A 13586-nucleotide genomic window follows, 5' to 3' on the forward strand; every position below is an offset into this window, starting at 1 on the left:
ACACTTTGAAAAATGATAAGGTAAACTGCAAATCATTGTAGCCAAATAAATTGCCTGATATATCACACGATATGGTGCAAAGAGTTTGGCTCATTTACAAGAAACTTCAAAGACATATTCGTATAGCTATTAAGTATAAGGAAATGGGGTTGTGTCAATGCAATATTTTATCACAAGTCTAAATAAAGTTGAGAGAATGCATCTCTTCCAAGTTTAAATGCTACCGGTGCTTAGATTTTATAAGAGACCATATGAACTAGCAGTAATATATCATGCAGGGGCAGAGATGTCTTTAGGGCACTACAGATGGTGTTATTATCAGGGTCCTAGATAAATAACGGGTCAAAGAAGTTAAATTCAAAGCCACAAAAAGAGGAATAAAAATCCCCTAAAAATTAAAGAATTAACAAAGCAAAAATGGGGAAGCAGAGTTTGCTTGCCCAGGTCTCAGAACTAATGCACTCTCATGATGCCGCAAACCCATGTAGTAAAGATGGCTGCAACACAGGTGCAAAGTACTATTGAGGCAACCACTCATAACCTACAAATTCATGGAGGGGGTTATTGCTTAGTATTAGTATTAGATTGCACAAAAGCGGCTTGCTGTTCCCTGGGTCTCACATAGTACAGCATCAGACCTAGCAGTGGCTGCAGCCCCCATCTGTGGAGCTGTGCTCTCCTAACGAGGCTCAATAGACTAAAAGTAAAAGACTGGGATTGTAGCAGGACCTCCATTTGAATTATGCCAGATTATGCCTTTGGATTTTTTTTCGATAAATGGGGAAAGAGGAATTTTGTTGGGGAATGCATTTTATGAATTAAGGATTTTTCTGTGTGTGTCTTTATTTTGACTACAGGGATCAGGGATGGTAATGGGGGTGTCTGACAGACACATTTCCAGTACTAACCACTTAGCTTGATGTCAGTGGATATTACACAGCTGACATCAACCCCAATCCCACTACCCTGATTGTCAAAACACAAAGGTAATTGAGAAAAGCCAAGGCTAAGTGCCAGAATTGGTACATGTAATGGATGCGCCATTTCTGGAGAGGCTGAGGGCTGTTCTTATTAGGCTGGGATGGGGCAAATATCCATGGCCCTTCCCAGTCTATTAATATCAACCTGCAGCTGTCTGTTTTGCCTTAGATAGTTTTTTAAAAATCATTATTTCTGGGTCCCTCCCATTTTAATAACCAAAAAAGGCAAAGCAGCCAGCTGGGAGCTGATATTAATAGTTTGGAAAGCTAAATGGATATTGGCCCCTTCTTAGCACAATAATACCAGGACACAACTGTCTGTTTTTCCTTGGCTGGTTATTAAAAATAGGGGGGACTCCACATTGTGTTTTTCATTTATATATTAATTTATTAACAAGTACAGTAAACTACACATGCAAGGCACTGCTACACTTCTCCACTTGGATCTCTGCATTCTTGTTCAACGATACTATTGTTTTTTTTAAATCCATGTTATTTTAAGTAATATTTCTATCCACATTTGTTTGCAGGGCTATTATAGAGCTCTTGCCTACATTTTTCTTCCTTTTTCAGACCCCTAGCCCTTACTTTAACTATTTTACAGTCATTTTACAGCACCAAAGTTTGGATTGACTTATATTTAGTTCAAGTCTGGGGTCAAGCTTTGGTACCCAAACCAAACTTTGAACTCAAGTTTGGCCAAACCCAAACTTCCACGGATTCGCTCATCCCTATTCAGCAGCTGCCAGTGCCAATAGCTAGGCATCTTCTCCCTCTTCATAATGTCTTAACCCTTTAAGGACCAAGCCACTTTGTAGGTTAATGACCAGGCCTAAATTTTGAAATCTGACCCTTGTCCCTATATGTTGTTGTAACTCTGGAACGCTTCAACGGATCTCAGTGATTCTGAGCTCAGTGATTCTGAGATTGTTTTTTCGTGACATATTGTACTTCATGTTAGTGGCAAAATTTCTTCGATATAACGTGTGTTTATTTATGAAAAAAGGATTATGGTGAAAATTTCTAACATTTTACAATTTTCAAACTTTTAATTTTTATACAATTAAATCAGAGATATGTCACACAAAACATTTAATAAATAACATTTCCCATATGTCTCCTTTACATCAGCACTAAACTTTATAACGCCGGGGCGTGAAAATAAAAAAAATCATATTTTTTCCACAAACATGATCTTTGAGTCCCCAATTTTTTTTATTTTCCAAAGGGTAATAGGAGAAATTAGACCCAAAAGTTGTCCTATTTGTCCTGAGTATGCTGATTCACTATATGTGGGAGAAAACTACTGTATGGGCACACGTCGGGGCTTGGAAGGGAAGTAGTGACGTTTTGGAATGCAGACTTTGATGGAATGGTCTGCGGGTGTCATGTGCGTTTGGAGAGCTCCTGATGTACCTAAACTATTGAAACTCCCCACAAGTGACCCCATTTTGGAAACTAGACCCCCCTCGGAACTTATCTAGATGCGTGGTGAGCACTTTGAACCCCCAAGTCGCGTTTGGAGAGCCCTTGATGTGCCTAAACAGTAGAAACCTCCCTCAAGTGACAACATTTTGGAAATTAGACCCCCACACGAACTTAAGTGTGGTGAGAACTTTGAACCCCCAAGGGCTTCACAGAAGTTTATAAGGCAGAGCCGTAAAATTAAAAATATTTTTTCCACAAAAATGGTCTTGTCATCACCAATTTTTATTTTTCCAAGGGTAACAGGACCCCAAAAGTTATTGTGCAATTTGTCCTAAGTATGCTGATTCCCCATATATGGGGGTAAATCACTGTTTGGGTGCATGGCAGAGCTTGGAAAGAAAGGAACCCTATTTGACTTTTTCAGCACAGAATTGTCTGGAATTGAGACTGGATGCCATGTCTCGTTTGGAGTACCCCTGATGTGCCTAAACAGTGGAAATTGTCCAAGTCTAACTGCAACCCTAACCCCAACACACCCCTAACCCTAATCCCAACCCTAACCATAACCCTAACCACAACCCTAACCCTAACACATCCCTAACCCTTATCCCAACCCTAACCCTAATCCTAACTTTAGCCCCAACCCTAACCCTAACTTTAGCCCTAACTAGCAAAATAGAACAACACGGCACTCAATGAGAAGAGAGGTACACAAGTCGGGTATCCAGCCACCTAACAATGTAGTACAAAAACTTGGCACTCAAAAAGAAAAATTGATTTGACAGTTCCTTTATTGTAAAAGGCATCCAGTTGAGTACATTCCTTTAAACGTTTTCGGTCATACAATTGACCTTCATCAGAAACAGAATTTTTTCACAGTTGGTTTTAACTGGAATGAGTTTACAAAAGACAAGGCATTATAATTAGCAAACAAATGAATATATAACAAATATCAGAGCAACAGGATGCTGATGATAAAGGTATGAGCATCATGTATAGTTTAAACAAAAAGTCGATAACTAAATAAACACTGAAATAGCTAATCCTGAGATAAGGTTCAAGTGAGCCTAGTGAGACTCCACAGGTTCCAAGGGTGGTGATGGAAAGTCCATGCTGTGATGGTTTGTAAGGAACATATGTAAAAAACGTGCCCTAGGAAGTTTAAAACAAGCAACAAGTGTGACACTAAACAATAAAGGATACTGTGAAATTCGTGGTCGGTGCTACTTGGTGTGCAACACCACATAAAAGGTGATAGCCGACTGGATTGAGTGCCAAGACAGGTATCTCAGAGGAGCTGTAATGGAAAATTCCATATATTATTATTAAAGAACCGCTGTCGTGAGTAGGCACTATTCAGTACTGGAAGAAAAAAACGGTGAGTGAAAAATGGCACATGTACATATAGGGGGATGTTATAAAATAAAGAAGGTGACAAAGTCCAAAACAGTCCATTAATACCTGGGTATATTTATGAATAATGTGGAGAAACAGACGTCTGAGAGGCAGCAGCTACTGAGGATAAAAGGACACTGAAGATAATAAGTAAAATGAGTATAAATGTGTGTACTGAGATAGGCTAAGGATATGCACATAATGTGAACTAGATTACCCATTCATGTAGGAAATCACTAGATCCATGGGAATTGACACCTTAAGTTTACGGAGACCGGTATATCCAATAATTGGAATGGGTGTCCAGAGATTTGCACTGTGATCAAAACAGGTAGAAGACATAGGTAGCACTGAGGACAAAAGGATGAAAGGTGAGCACTGTATTGAGAAGTGTAAAAATCACCTGTAATATGTTCAGGAAACTATCCTGTATTGTTTGAGACAGGCTTGAATGTCCACAAGTGGGTGCTGTGATTGAAGGAGAAGAGAACATGTGCATGAGATGGTACACTAGTGGTGCCCTGATGTTGTCTGGGAGAATTAGAATCACCTGTGATTATCCAAATGGTGGGTCCTGGCAGGGACACACGTGTGTCACAGGGAAGGTGAACGCGCTCTTTTTAGGACGGGCACCGGTGGTGCAGAGGAATAGCGCTGCAAAAAAGGAAAATGCTGTCAATATGATAAAATAGAGAACCAGCAAAATTGAGCTGGATCTCTAGAAATTGTTACCTTGACCTGTGGCTGGATGCGTTGTGCTGCTGGGGTGAGAGACGCTATATTACTGGGAAGTGTATCTGGGTATAAGTGGAAAAAATAGCCTATCACAGCCACAGGAGGACTGTCACGTGACCGGGATGTTAATCATAGGGCGGCGCCTGTATGATGGACAGCAGTGTCCCAGTGAGAGGAGAAAGGGAGCACATGATGAAACAGGGGGCGTGTAGAGGGCGCCGCTTGGGCCCTAGATGTCAGCTCCTCTGTGAAAGGGATAGGAGAAATGTCTCCATGGGATTACTGTGTGTAAACCAGCGGTCATGTGACCGTGAGTTGGAATATGCGGTCAAGCTATTGTTATGAACGTGGGAGCAGAGAATATCTATCTATATAAGGATGTAGAAGTAAGTGATGAAAATAGAAAAATGAAAATGATAAAAATGGATGATATCCAGGTACAATGGACTGAGGGTATTTGTGGGTAGACAATGTGAGTAACAACTAGAATAAAAGGGAGTAACAACTAGAATAAAAGGGAGAAAAACACTACGAAATTAGAAAATTAACAAGAGTAATGTGGTAGGTGAGTGATAAGTTACCATCAAATAGCCGGACGTGCCCAGTATATGGTGACGAGGTGATTCTAACGATTCTGGAGAAATGAAAAATAGAAGAGTTAGTGACAACCCTGAAATTTGTCAGACTATACACAGATATATACTTCTAATACTATTCAGCCAATGGTCAAAATAGCCCGCTGCCATACAATATGAAAGCCACGATTGTACTATTGTGAGATCATAAAAATGCGGCAACATCATAGTTCCTATTGAGGCCTCTGGGTTCCAGAGTTTGTAACGTGAAGATCCAATAGGCCTCTCTTTTCTTCAATAATTTTACCCTATTGAGGCCTCGCCTACTAGCCTCTATCTGTTCCATTACCTGGAACCTTAATTCTGACATATTATGGTTCTTGTCATGGAAATGGAAAGGAAGGGGGAGATGAGTTTTCTTGGTTCTGGTATTGGATTTGTGTTGCAAAATGCGATCTCTAACTGGTTGTGTTGTCTCTCCCACATATGCCAAGCCACACGGGCATTTGATAACATATATCACGTACGATGATTCACAGGTATAGAAGCCATTGATTGGTATCCCTTTACCTGTTTGAGGGTGAAAGAGTTTTGAGTCCTTTTGAACATTGCTGCACTGGAGGCAACTTAGGCAGGGAAAAGTGCCTAATCGGGGTGTGCGGAGAAATGTTTGTTTAGGGACTACAATTCTGGACCCTAGATCTTCTCTGACTAGTTTGTCTCTAATGTTTCGTGGGCGGCGATAACAAGGAAGATAGGGGACCTGAAATTCAGGGATGTTGGGATAACTGCGAGTCAACAAGTTCCAGTGCCGTCTGATAACGGACTGTGCCAGCCTCACTAGGCTCACTTGAACCTTATCTCAGGATTCCCTATTTCAGTGTTTATTTAGTTATCGACTTTTTGTTTAAACTATACATGATGTTCATACCTTTATCATCAGCATCCTGTTGCTCTGATATTTGTTATATATTCATTTGTTTACTAATTTTAATGCCTTGTCTTTTGTAAACTCATTCCAGTTAAAACCAACTGTGAAAAAATTCTGTTTCTGATGAAGGTCAATTGTATGACCGAAAACGATTAAAGGAATGTACTCAACTGTATGCCTTTTACAATAAAGGAACTGTCAAATCAATTTTTCTTTTTGAGTGCCAAGTTTTAGCCCTAACTAGAGTTGAGTGAAACGGGTCGGCCAAATTCAGAATCCACCGACTTTTGCTAAAGTTGGGTTTCGCCGATCGAAACCCGACCATAGCGTGAGGTTGGCCATGAGGTTGCCGACTTGAGCGCCAAAGTCGCGTTTCCCACAATCCTTCCAGCACCTATTTTCAGCCAATCATGAAGGACGCACACTGTGGGCAATGCGATTACGTCGGCAGCGGCCCCCACCATGTTAGAGAAGGGCATGCAAGTGAGTTGCTGGCTTTGTGTGGCGTCACAGTGCCTATAAAAGGCCATGACCGCTGACCGCCATTTTACTTCTGCCGATCTTAGCATAGGGAGAGGTTGCTGCTGATCGTTCTCAATAGGGAGAGTGTTTAGGCAGGCCAAAAAACAAAAAAATAGCTTCTGCTATAGAGGTGTCCGATTATCAAACAGTATTGGATATCTGGTGTTCTTATTACTGTCACATCTACACAGAGTCAGCATGTGTGTGTGACACTCCATAAATATATATACGGACATTTCCATTTCTTTAAACACCATATTGAGCAGTCCGATTGTCAAACAGTATCGGATATCTGGTGTTCTTATTACTGTCACATCTACACAGAGTCAGCGTGTGTGTGACACTCCATAAATACATATACAGACATTTCCATTTCTTTATACATCGTACTGAGCAGTCCGATTGTCAAACAGTATCGGATATCAGGTGTTCTTATTACTCTCACATATACACAGAGTCAGCGTGTGTGTGTGACATTCCGTAAATACATATAAGGAGACTGACAGTTTCACCAACAACGTGTACGGCTGTATGCCTCTGATACAGTACCGTATATCTGCTTGTTGGATTACGGTGAAATACATACTGGGTGAGCGTCTGTGACTCACAAAATATATACAGAGATTTCACTTCTTACATACACCTTACACAGCTGTACGCTACTCATACAGTACCATTTCTCTGCTGGTATTTTTGGTACATTTTCCCAAACATGAGGTAGTCTGGTGGAAGAGGCCGTGGACATGGGCGGGGGGGCGCAGCGGGTACTGATGGTGGTGGTGGTGCAGCTGCTGGTTCTGGCAAAAGCACAATAGCAGCTAAGGCAGGAGGTGTTGAGACTGCATCATCGTCTGGCACAAGAAGGCCTTTAAGGTTCCCTTTTCTGGGAGTAGGTAAACCGCTTTTAAAGCCGGAGCATCAGGAACAGGTTTTGGCTTACATTGCCAAAACAGCCTCCGGCTCTATTGCCTCCTCTTCTGAAGTTACAAAAACTGCAAGCACAGAGTCATCAGTACAGGCCTCTGGTCAGGAACAACACCTTTCGTTGTGTCCTTCACCCATACCAAAAGTGAAGGATGCTGCAGCACACACTTCAGATTACTCCATGGAGCTCTTTTCACATACCATTCCTGGGTTATCAAGTCAAATGCTGAATTCCCCAGTCCAAGATGAATCTGACATGGAGTGCACTGATGCACAGCCACTGCTAGACGAATCTGCGGGTACATTTACCCACAGCAGTACATTGCCCTCGCAGTCTACTGAGCCCGAATCAGACCCTGATGAAACTCAGGTGCCCCTTCCCGCATATTATACCACCTTACACGGTGACACAGAGGAAGGTACAGAGGAAGGTGCAGATGACATTGAAGATGAGGTCATGGATGACCCAGTTGTTGACCCGGATTGGCATCCATTGGGGGAAGAAGGTGCTGGTGACAATAATTCAGAACAGGAGAAGGATCCACAGCAGGCATCGTCATCGCAGCAGCGGTTATCCGGCAGGCCCGTTTCTGTCAAAAAACTTGGCAAGAAAACTAAAAGAGTTGCAGGACAGCTTGTCCAGATGGTAAAATTAGCACAGCGTGCAAGCCCTGAAAATTTGTACCATAGTAGGAAGAGTGCAGTGTGGCACTTTTTTGAACAAAATCCTACTGATGATGCAAAGGTTATCTGCCAAAGGAGTGCCAAAGGACCTTTAGCAGAGGGAAAAATCTAAGAAATTTAAATATCAGTTGCATGCTTAGACATTTAACCAATATGCACTTGCAAGCGTGGACAGACTACAAAAGCTCAGGTAGCACATGTGCACCTGCTCCGACTCAAGGTAGCCGGCAACGCTCCATCGCTTCCCCCACTGTAAGGCCACCACTAAGCAGACCACCATCAAGAAATGTTGAGGTGTCGTCGCTAGGCCAAACCAGTTACGTGAACACAATATTTTCGTGAGGAAACACTGAATCTAGGCCATCAACACCCTCACCATCACCAACCCCTTCTCAGTCCATCATGTCCAATGCCAGTTCCCCCATAGGCAGCTCTCAAGTCCAGCTTACCCTACCAGACACTCTGAGTAGGACAATTAAGTACTCATCCTCTCATCCGTGTACACTGGCTTTGAACGCCTACATTGCCAAACTGATCTCATGAGAGATGATGCCCTTCTGTTTGGTAAAAAGCAAAGCTTTCCGAGAGCTCATGGCGTATGCTGTGCCACGCTATGACCTACCCAGTCGGCACTTCTTTTCTCAAAGTCATCCCTGCCCTCCACCGGCATGTGAAAGACCACATTGTCCATGCACTAAAACAATCAGTGAGTGAAAAGGTGCACCTCACAACAGATGCATGGACCAGTAGGCATGGCCAGGGCCGTTACGCGTCCACCACTGCACACTGGGTTAATGTGGTGGATGCAGGCTCCACAGGGGACAGCGGCGGTGGAACAATGCTGCTTAGCCCACGGTATAGGAAACAGTTGGGTGTTGGCGTTCGACCCTCCTCCTCCTCCAGAAGCGAAAGCTCATCGACAGAGCGCAATCGCACGAGCACTCCATCCACATCTGTCAGTGTTGCACACGATTTGTCCCACTATCGAACAGCTAGTGGTAAGCAGCAGGCTGGTTTAAAAATGATGTGTTTGGGTGGCAGTGGACACACCACGGAGGTACTGGCCAAGTACTTGTATCGACAAACTGAGTCATGACTGGGCAGTCTACATCTTGAGCCAGGCAAGGTAGTTAATGATAATGGGCAGAATTTTGTGGCAGCCATAGCCCTTTCAAAACTCAGACACATACCTTGCCTGGCTCACACCTTGAACCTGGTCGTGCAGTGCTTCCTAAATAATTATCCGGTGTTAACAGCCCTGCTCCATAAGATGCGAAGACTGTGCTCGCACATCCATCGCTCAAACAACCACTCCAGTTGTATGCAGAAGCTGCAACGATCACTCAACCTCCGCAAGCACCACCTAATCATAGACGTTGCTACAAGATGGAACTCCACCATGCACATGGTTGAGAGACTGTGCGAACAGAGGCAGGCTGTAATGTATTTGTGGGAGGATACATGGGTAGGCAGTTTGAGGGCAGACATGGAATTGTTGGGTGTGCAGTGGTCAAAGCTGAAAGACCTCTGTAAAGTCCTTCAGTGTTTTGAGGAATGCACACGGCTGGTAAGCGCAGATGACGCCATCATAAGCATGAGCATACCACTTAAGCGTCTGCTCATGCAAACTTTGACGCACATCAAGGATTAGGCGTCTGCAGCTGAGGAGCAACATGAGGAGGAGGAGGACGGAAGCCTTGATGAAAGTCAGCCATTGTCTGGTCAGGGAACTGTCATGTACGAGGTGGAGGAAGAAGAGGAAGATAAGGAGGAGGATGAGGGGGATGATTATTTTGGGGAGGAGGATGCTTCTCAGGGGGCAAGAGAACATGTGGGCGTACCAAGGTCAGGTACAGGGTTTGTGCGTGACTGGAGGGATGTGGATTTGCCAGAAAGTGCTCCTCCACCCACGACTGGCAGTGCAGCATTGACACCTGGAACATTGGCCCACATGTGTGACTATGCCTTGCGGATCCTAAAAAAGGACCCCGCATTGCCAAAATGATGAAGGATGACAAATACTGGTTGGCCAGCATCCTCGATCCACGTTATAAAGGCAAATTACATAACATCATGCCACAGGAGAACCTAGAGCTAATATTGGCTAACACACAAGCAACTCTGGTAAACAGGTTGTTTGAGGCATTCCCAGCACACAGCAGCGGAGCTGGTTCTCCCACGAGCCGTAGTGGGCAAAATGGAAGAGGTATTCATGGTGCACACAGCTGAACTGGCGTTGGAGACAGGGATTTCCTTACCATGTTGTGGTCTGATTTCTCAAGTCCCACGCACACGACAGCTAATACAGAATCGATTGCAAGTGACAGGAGACAGCAGTTGTCAACTATGGTACAAACTACTTCTCCCTTATCGAGGTTCTCCCTCACAGGTCATTCCCCTTTGACTATTGGGCCTCAAAACTGGACACATGGCCTGAATTGACACAATGTGCCTTACAGGAGCTTGCTTGCCCTGCTAATAGTGTGTTATCTGAAAGAGTCATCAGTGCTGCTGGATCAATCCTGACAGAAAAAAAGACCCATCTGTCGACCCAAAATGTTGATGATCTAACCTTCATTAAAATGAACCATGCATGGGTTTCAAAAGATTTTGTCCCATCCTCGCCTGATAACACATAGGTTTGCAGAAAAAAGGCTCACTTTTGTCCTCCTCTTCCTCTGTCTTCTCCAATTCCTCCATTTGCAGCAGCTGAAAGTCCAGCCTACACATCAACATATGCCATTTTTTAAACCACCCTAAATGGGCTGCCCCCCCACCCCAGGCCCGGGGTTAACACCTGCCGCACCCGGGCAAGTGCTGTTGCCCTGAACAGGTGTGTGGCCCAACCCTTGGGCGACGGCACTTGCACAGGGCCTCTCATAGTACAATAAAGTGTCTCTGACGGTCTGACGGTGGAGGGGCCCACTCTCTGTCAGACACACTGGCGTACTATGAAGGGCCCTGTGCCAGTACCGGCGCCAACGAGTTGGTCCCCCCTGCTTGCTCAGGGACACAGCACTTGCAATACTTACCTCTCCCTGCTCCACCACTGTGTAATCAGGCCAGTTAAATCTGTCACAGGGACAGCCACTACAAATTTGGTGTACTGATCGATGATGGTTAAGATGTAGCTATGTCCTGTCCTGATGGCCTCTACCTTCAGATTACCAATGGCTACCATTTGTAATGGACGTCAACTCCCAATCGGATGCAATGGTGCTTTATGATCACCTTTCACATTTTTCATAGTCACAGACGAGTGACATTCCTGCCACCATTTTTCAATGTGTCCTGTCATGGCAATCCAATAGAATCCCCTACAGCCTGTGGCTTGTGTGTTTTGCACTCCAAAGTGACCAGACAGATCATGATAGGCAGTGAGGACCATGTCTTCAGCTCTCCCTGTGATCACAATTTGATGGAGATGAGTTATGGTGATGGAATCGACGTAACTGCGATACAGCAACCCTTTCTTCACTAATTTGCATTTTAGCTGTATCCACAGTTAAAGTTATTGAGGGTCAGCATCGCCTCTGCGAATTCTCCCGGGAGGTTTTCCCATGATTACAAATTCAAAAACATCTAAAATCACTCGACTTTACGTCCTGTACTTTTATCCATTTACCTTCCTCTAGCGGAGAGTCTGAACTGGCAGACTGACACTGAAATATAAACGAAGATTTCAAAGTACTCCAACACTGTACACAGGTGTACGTTTCAAATACATTTCCCTTTTTCTCATTTTTATATTTGGGTGTAATCCATAATGAGCCTGTGAGAGTTTGTGTCTTACTCTGGTAAAATATAAGGAGATTTAAAATGACACCAACACTGTATGCAGCTGACCGATTGTAAAACATTACCCTTTTTCAAGTTTTTATATTCTTGTGTAATCCATACTGAGCAAAAAAGTGGAGAAGCCAGTGCTGCTTATGGTCAGAACGCATTACATAAAGTGCGTATGCACATAATAATTTCTAACTGTATTCAAAATGAGATATTTGGCAAAAAATTGATCAATCATTTGAGCCACCCCACCACGCCAAGGCAATCTCATATGGGGCAATCCTACTCTAGGTTTTTCATATTCGCTGAGCCATTATGGTCTCCTAAATGCATTAAAAGCAAGACCATATTGAATGCAATCTGTACCTGAAACATTACTGAATCACTCCCATGGAGCCAGAAGAAGTGACCGCAGATAAAGGCCAACCAGGTCTGGATATCGACATCTCAGGTTTAACCTCCACACTCACCTGACCAGCAAACACAGATGAAGGGTGACACAGGTGCAGACACAGGTGCACAATTAAATAGAGCTTGGGGCAGGGCAGGGCTGCTGTGTGTGCACAGCAGCCTAGATCCATCACAGTGAACACAGAAAAAATGGCGAACATAACCCAGCGCGCACGGCAACAGTGGTGGTCAGCCACAAACCAACATCAAGCAAAAAAGGGGAGAAGCCAGCGCTGCTTATGGTCAGAACGCAATACATGAAGTGCATATGCACATATTAATTTCTAACTGTATTCAAAATGAGATATTTGGCAAAAAATTGATCAATCATTTGAGCCACCCAGCCGCGCCAAGGCAATCTCATATGGGGCAGTCCTACTCTATGTTCTTTATATGCGTTGAGCCATTACGGTCTCCTAAATGCATTAAAAGCAAGACTCTATGTAATTGTGCACCTGTGTCTGGCCTGTATCACCCTTCATCTGTGATTGCTGGTCAGGAGAGTGTGGAGGTTAGACCTGATATGTCTTTCTGGACCTGGCTGGCCTTTATCTGTGCTCGCCTTTCTGGCTTCATGGGAGTGATTCAGAAATGCTTCAGGTATAGTGTGCATTTAATATGGTCTTGCTTTTATTACATTTAGGAGGCCGCAATGGCACAGCGAATATAAAAAACATAGAGTAGGACTGCCCCATATGAGATTGCCTTGACATGGCGGGGTAGCTCAAATGATTGATCAATTTTTTGCTAAATGTCTCATTTTGAAATACAGTTAGAAATTAATATGTGCATATGCACTTTATGTATTGCATTCTGACCACAAGCAACGCTGGCTTCTCTCCTTTTTTACTTGATGATGGTTTGTGGCTGACCACCACAGTTGCCGTGCGCGCTGGGTCATGTTCGCCGTTTTTTCTGTATTCATTATGATTGATCTAGGCTGCTGTACACACACAGCAGCCCGTCCCTGCCCCAGGGCTCTACTTAATTGTGCACCTGTGTCTGGCCTGTATTACCCTTCATCTGTGATTGCTGGTCAGGAGAGTGTGGAGTTTAGACCTGATATGTCTTTCTGGACCTGGTTGGCCTTTATCTGCGCTCGCCTTTCTGGCTTCATGGAAGTGATTCAGAAATGCTTCAGGTATAGTGTGCATTTAATATGGTCTTGCTTTTATT

This window comes from Dendrobates tinctorius, unplaced genomic scaffold, assembly GCF_039654945.1.
Source record: "Dendrobates tinctorius isolate UK_male_01 unplaced genomic scaffold, ASM3965494v1 ptg000133l, whole genome shotgun sequence".
Lineage (NCBI taxonomy): Eukaryota > Metazoa > Chordata > Amphibia > Anura > Dendrobatidae > Dendrobates > Dendrobates tinctorius.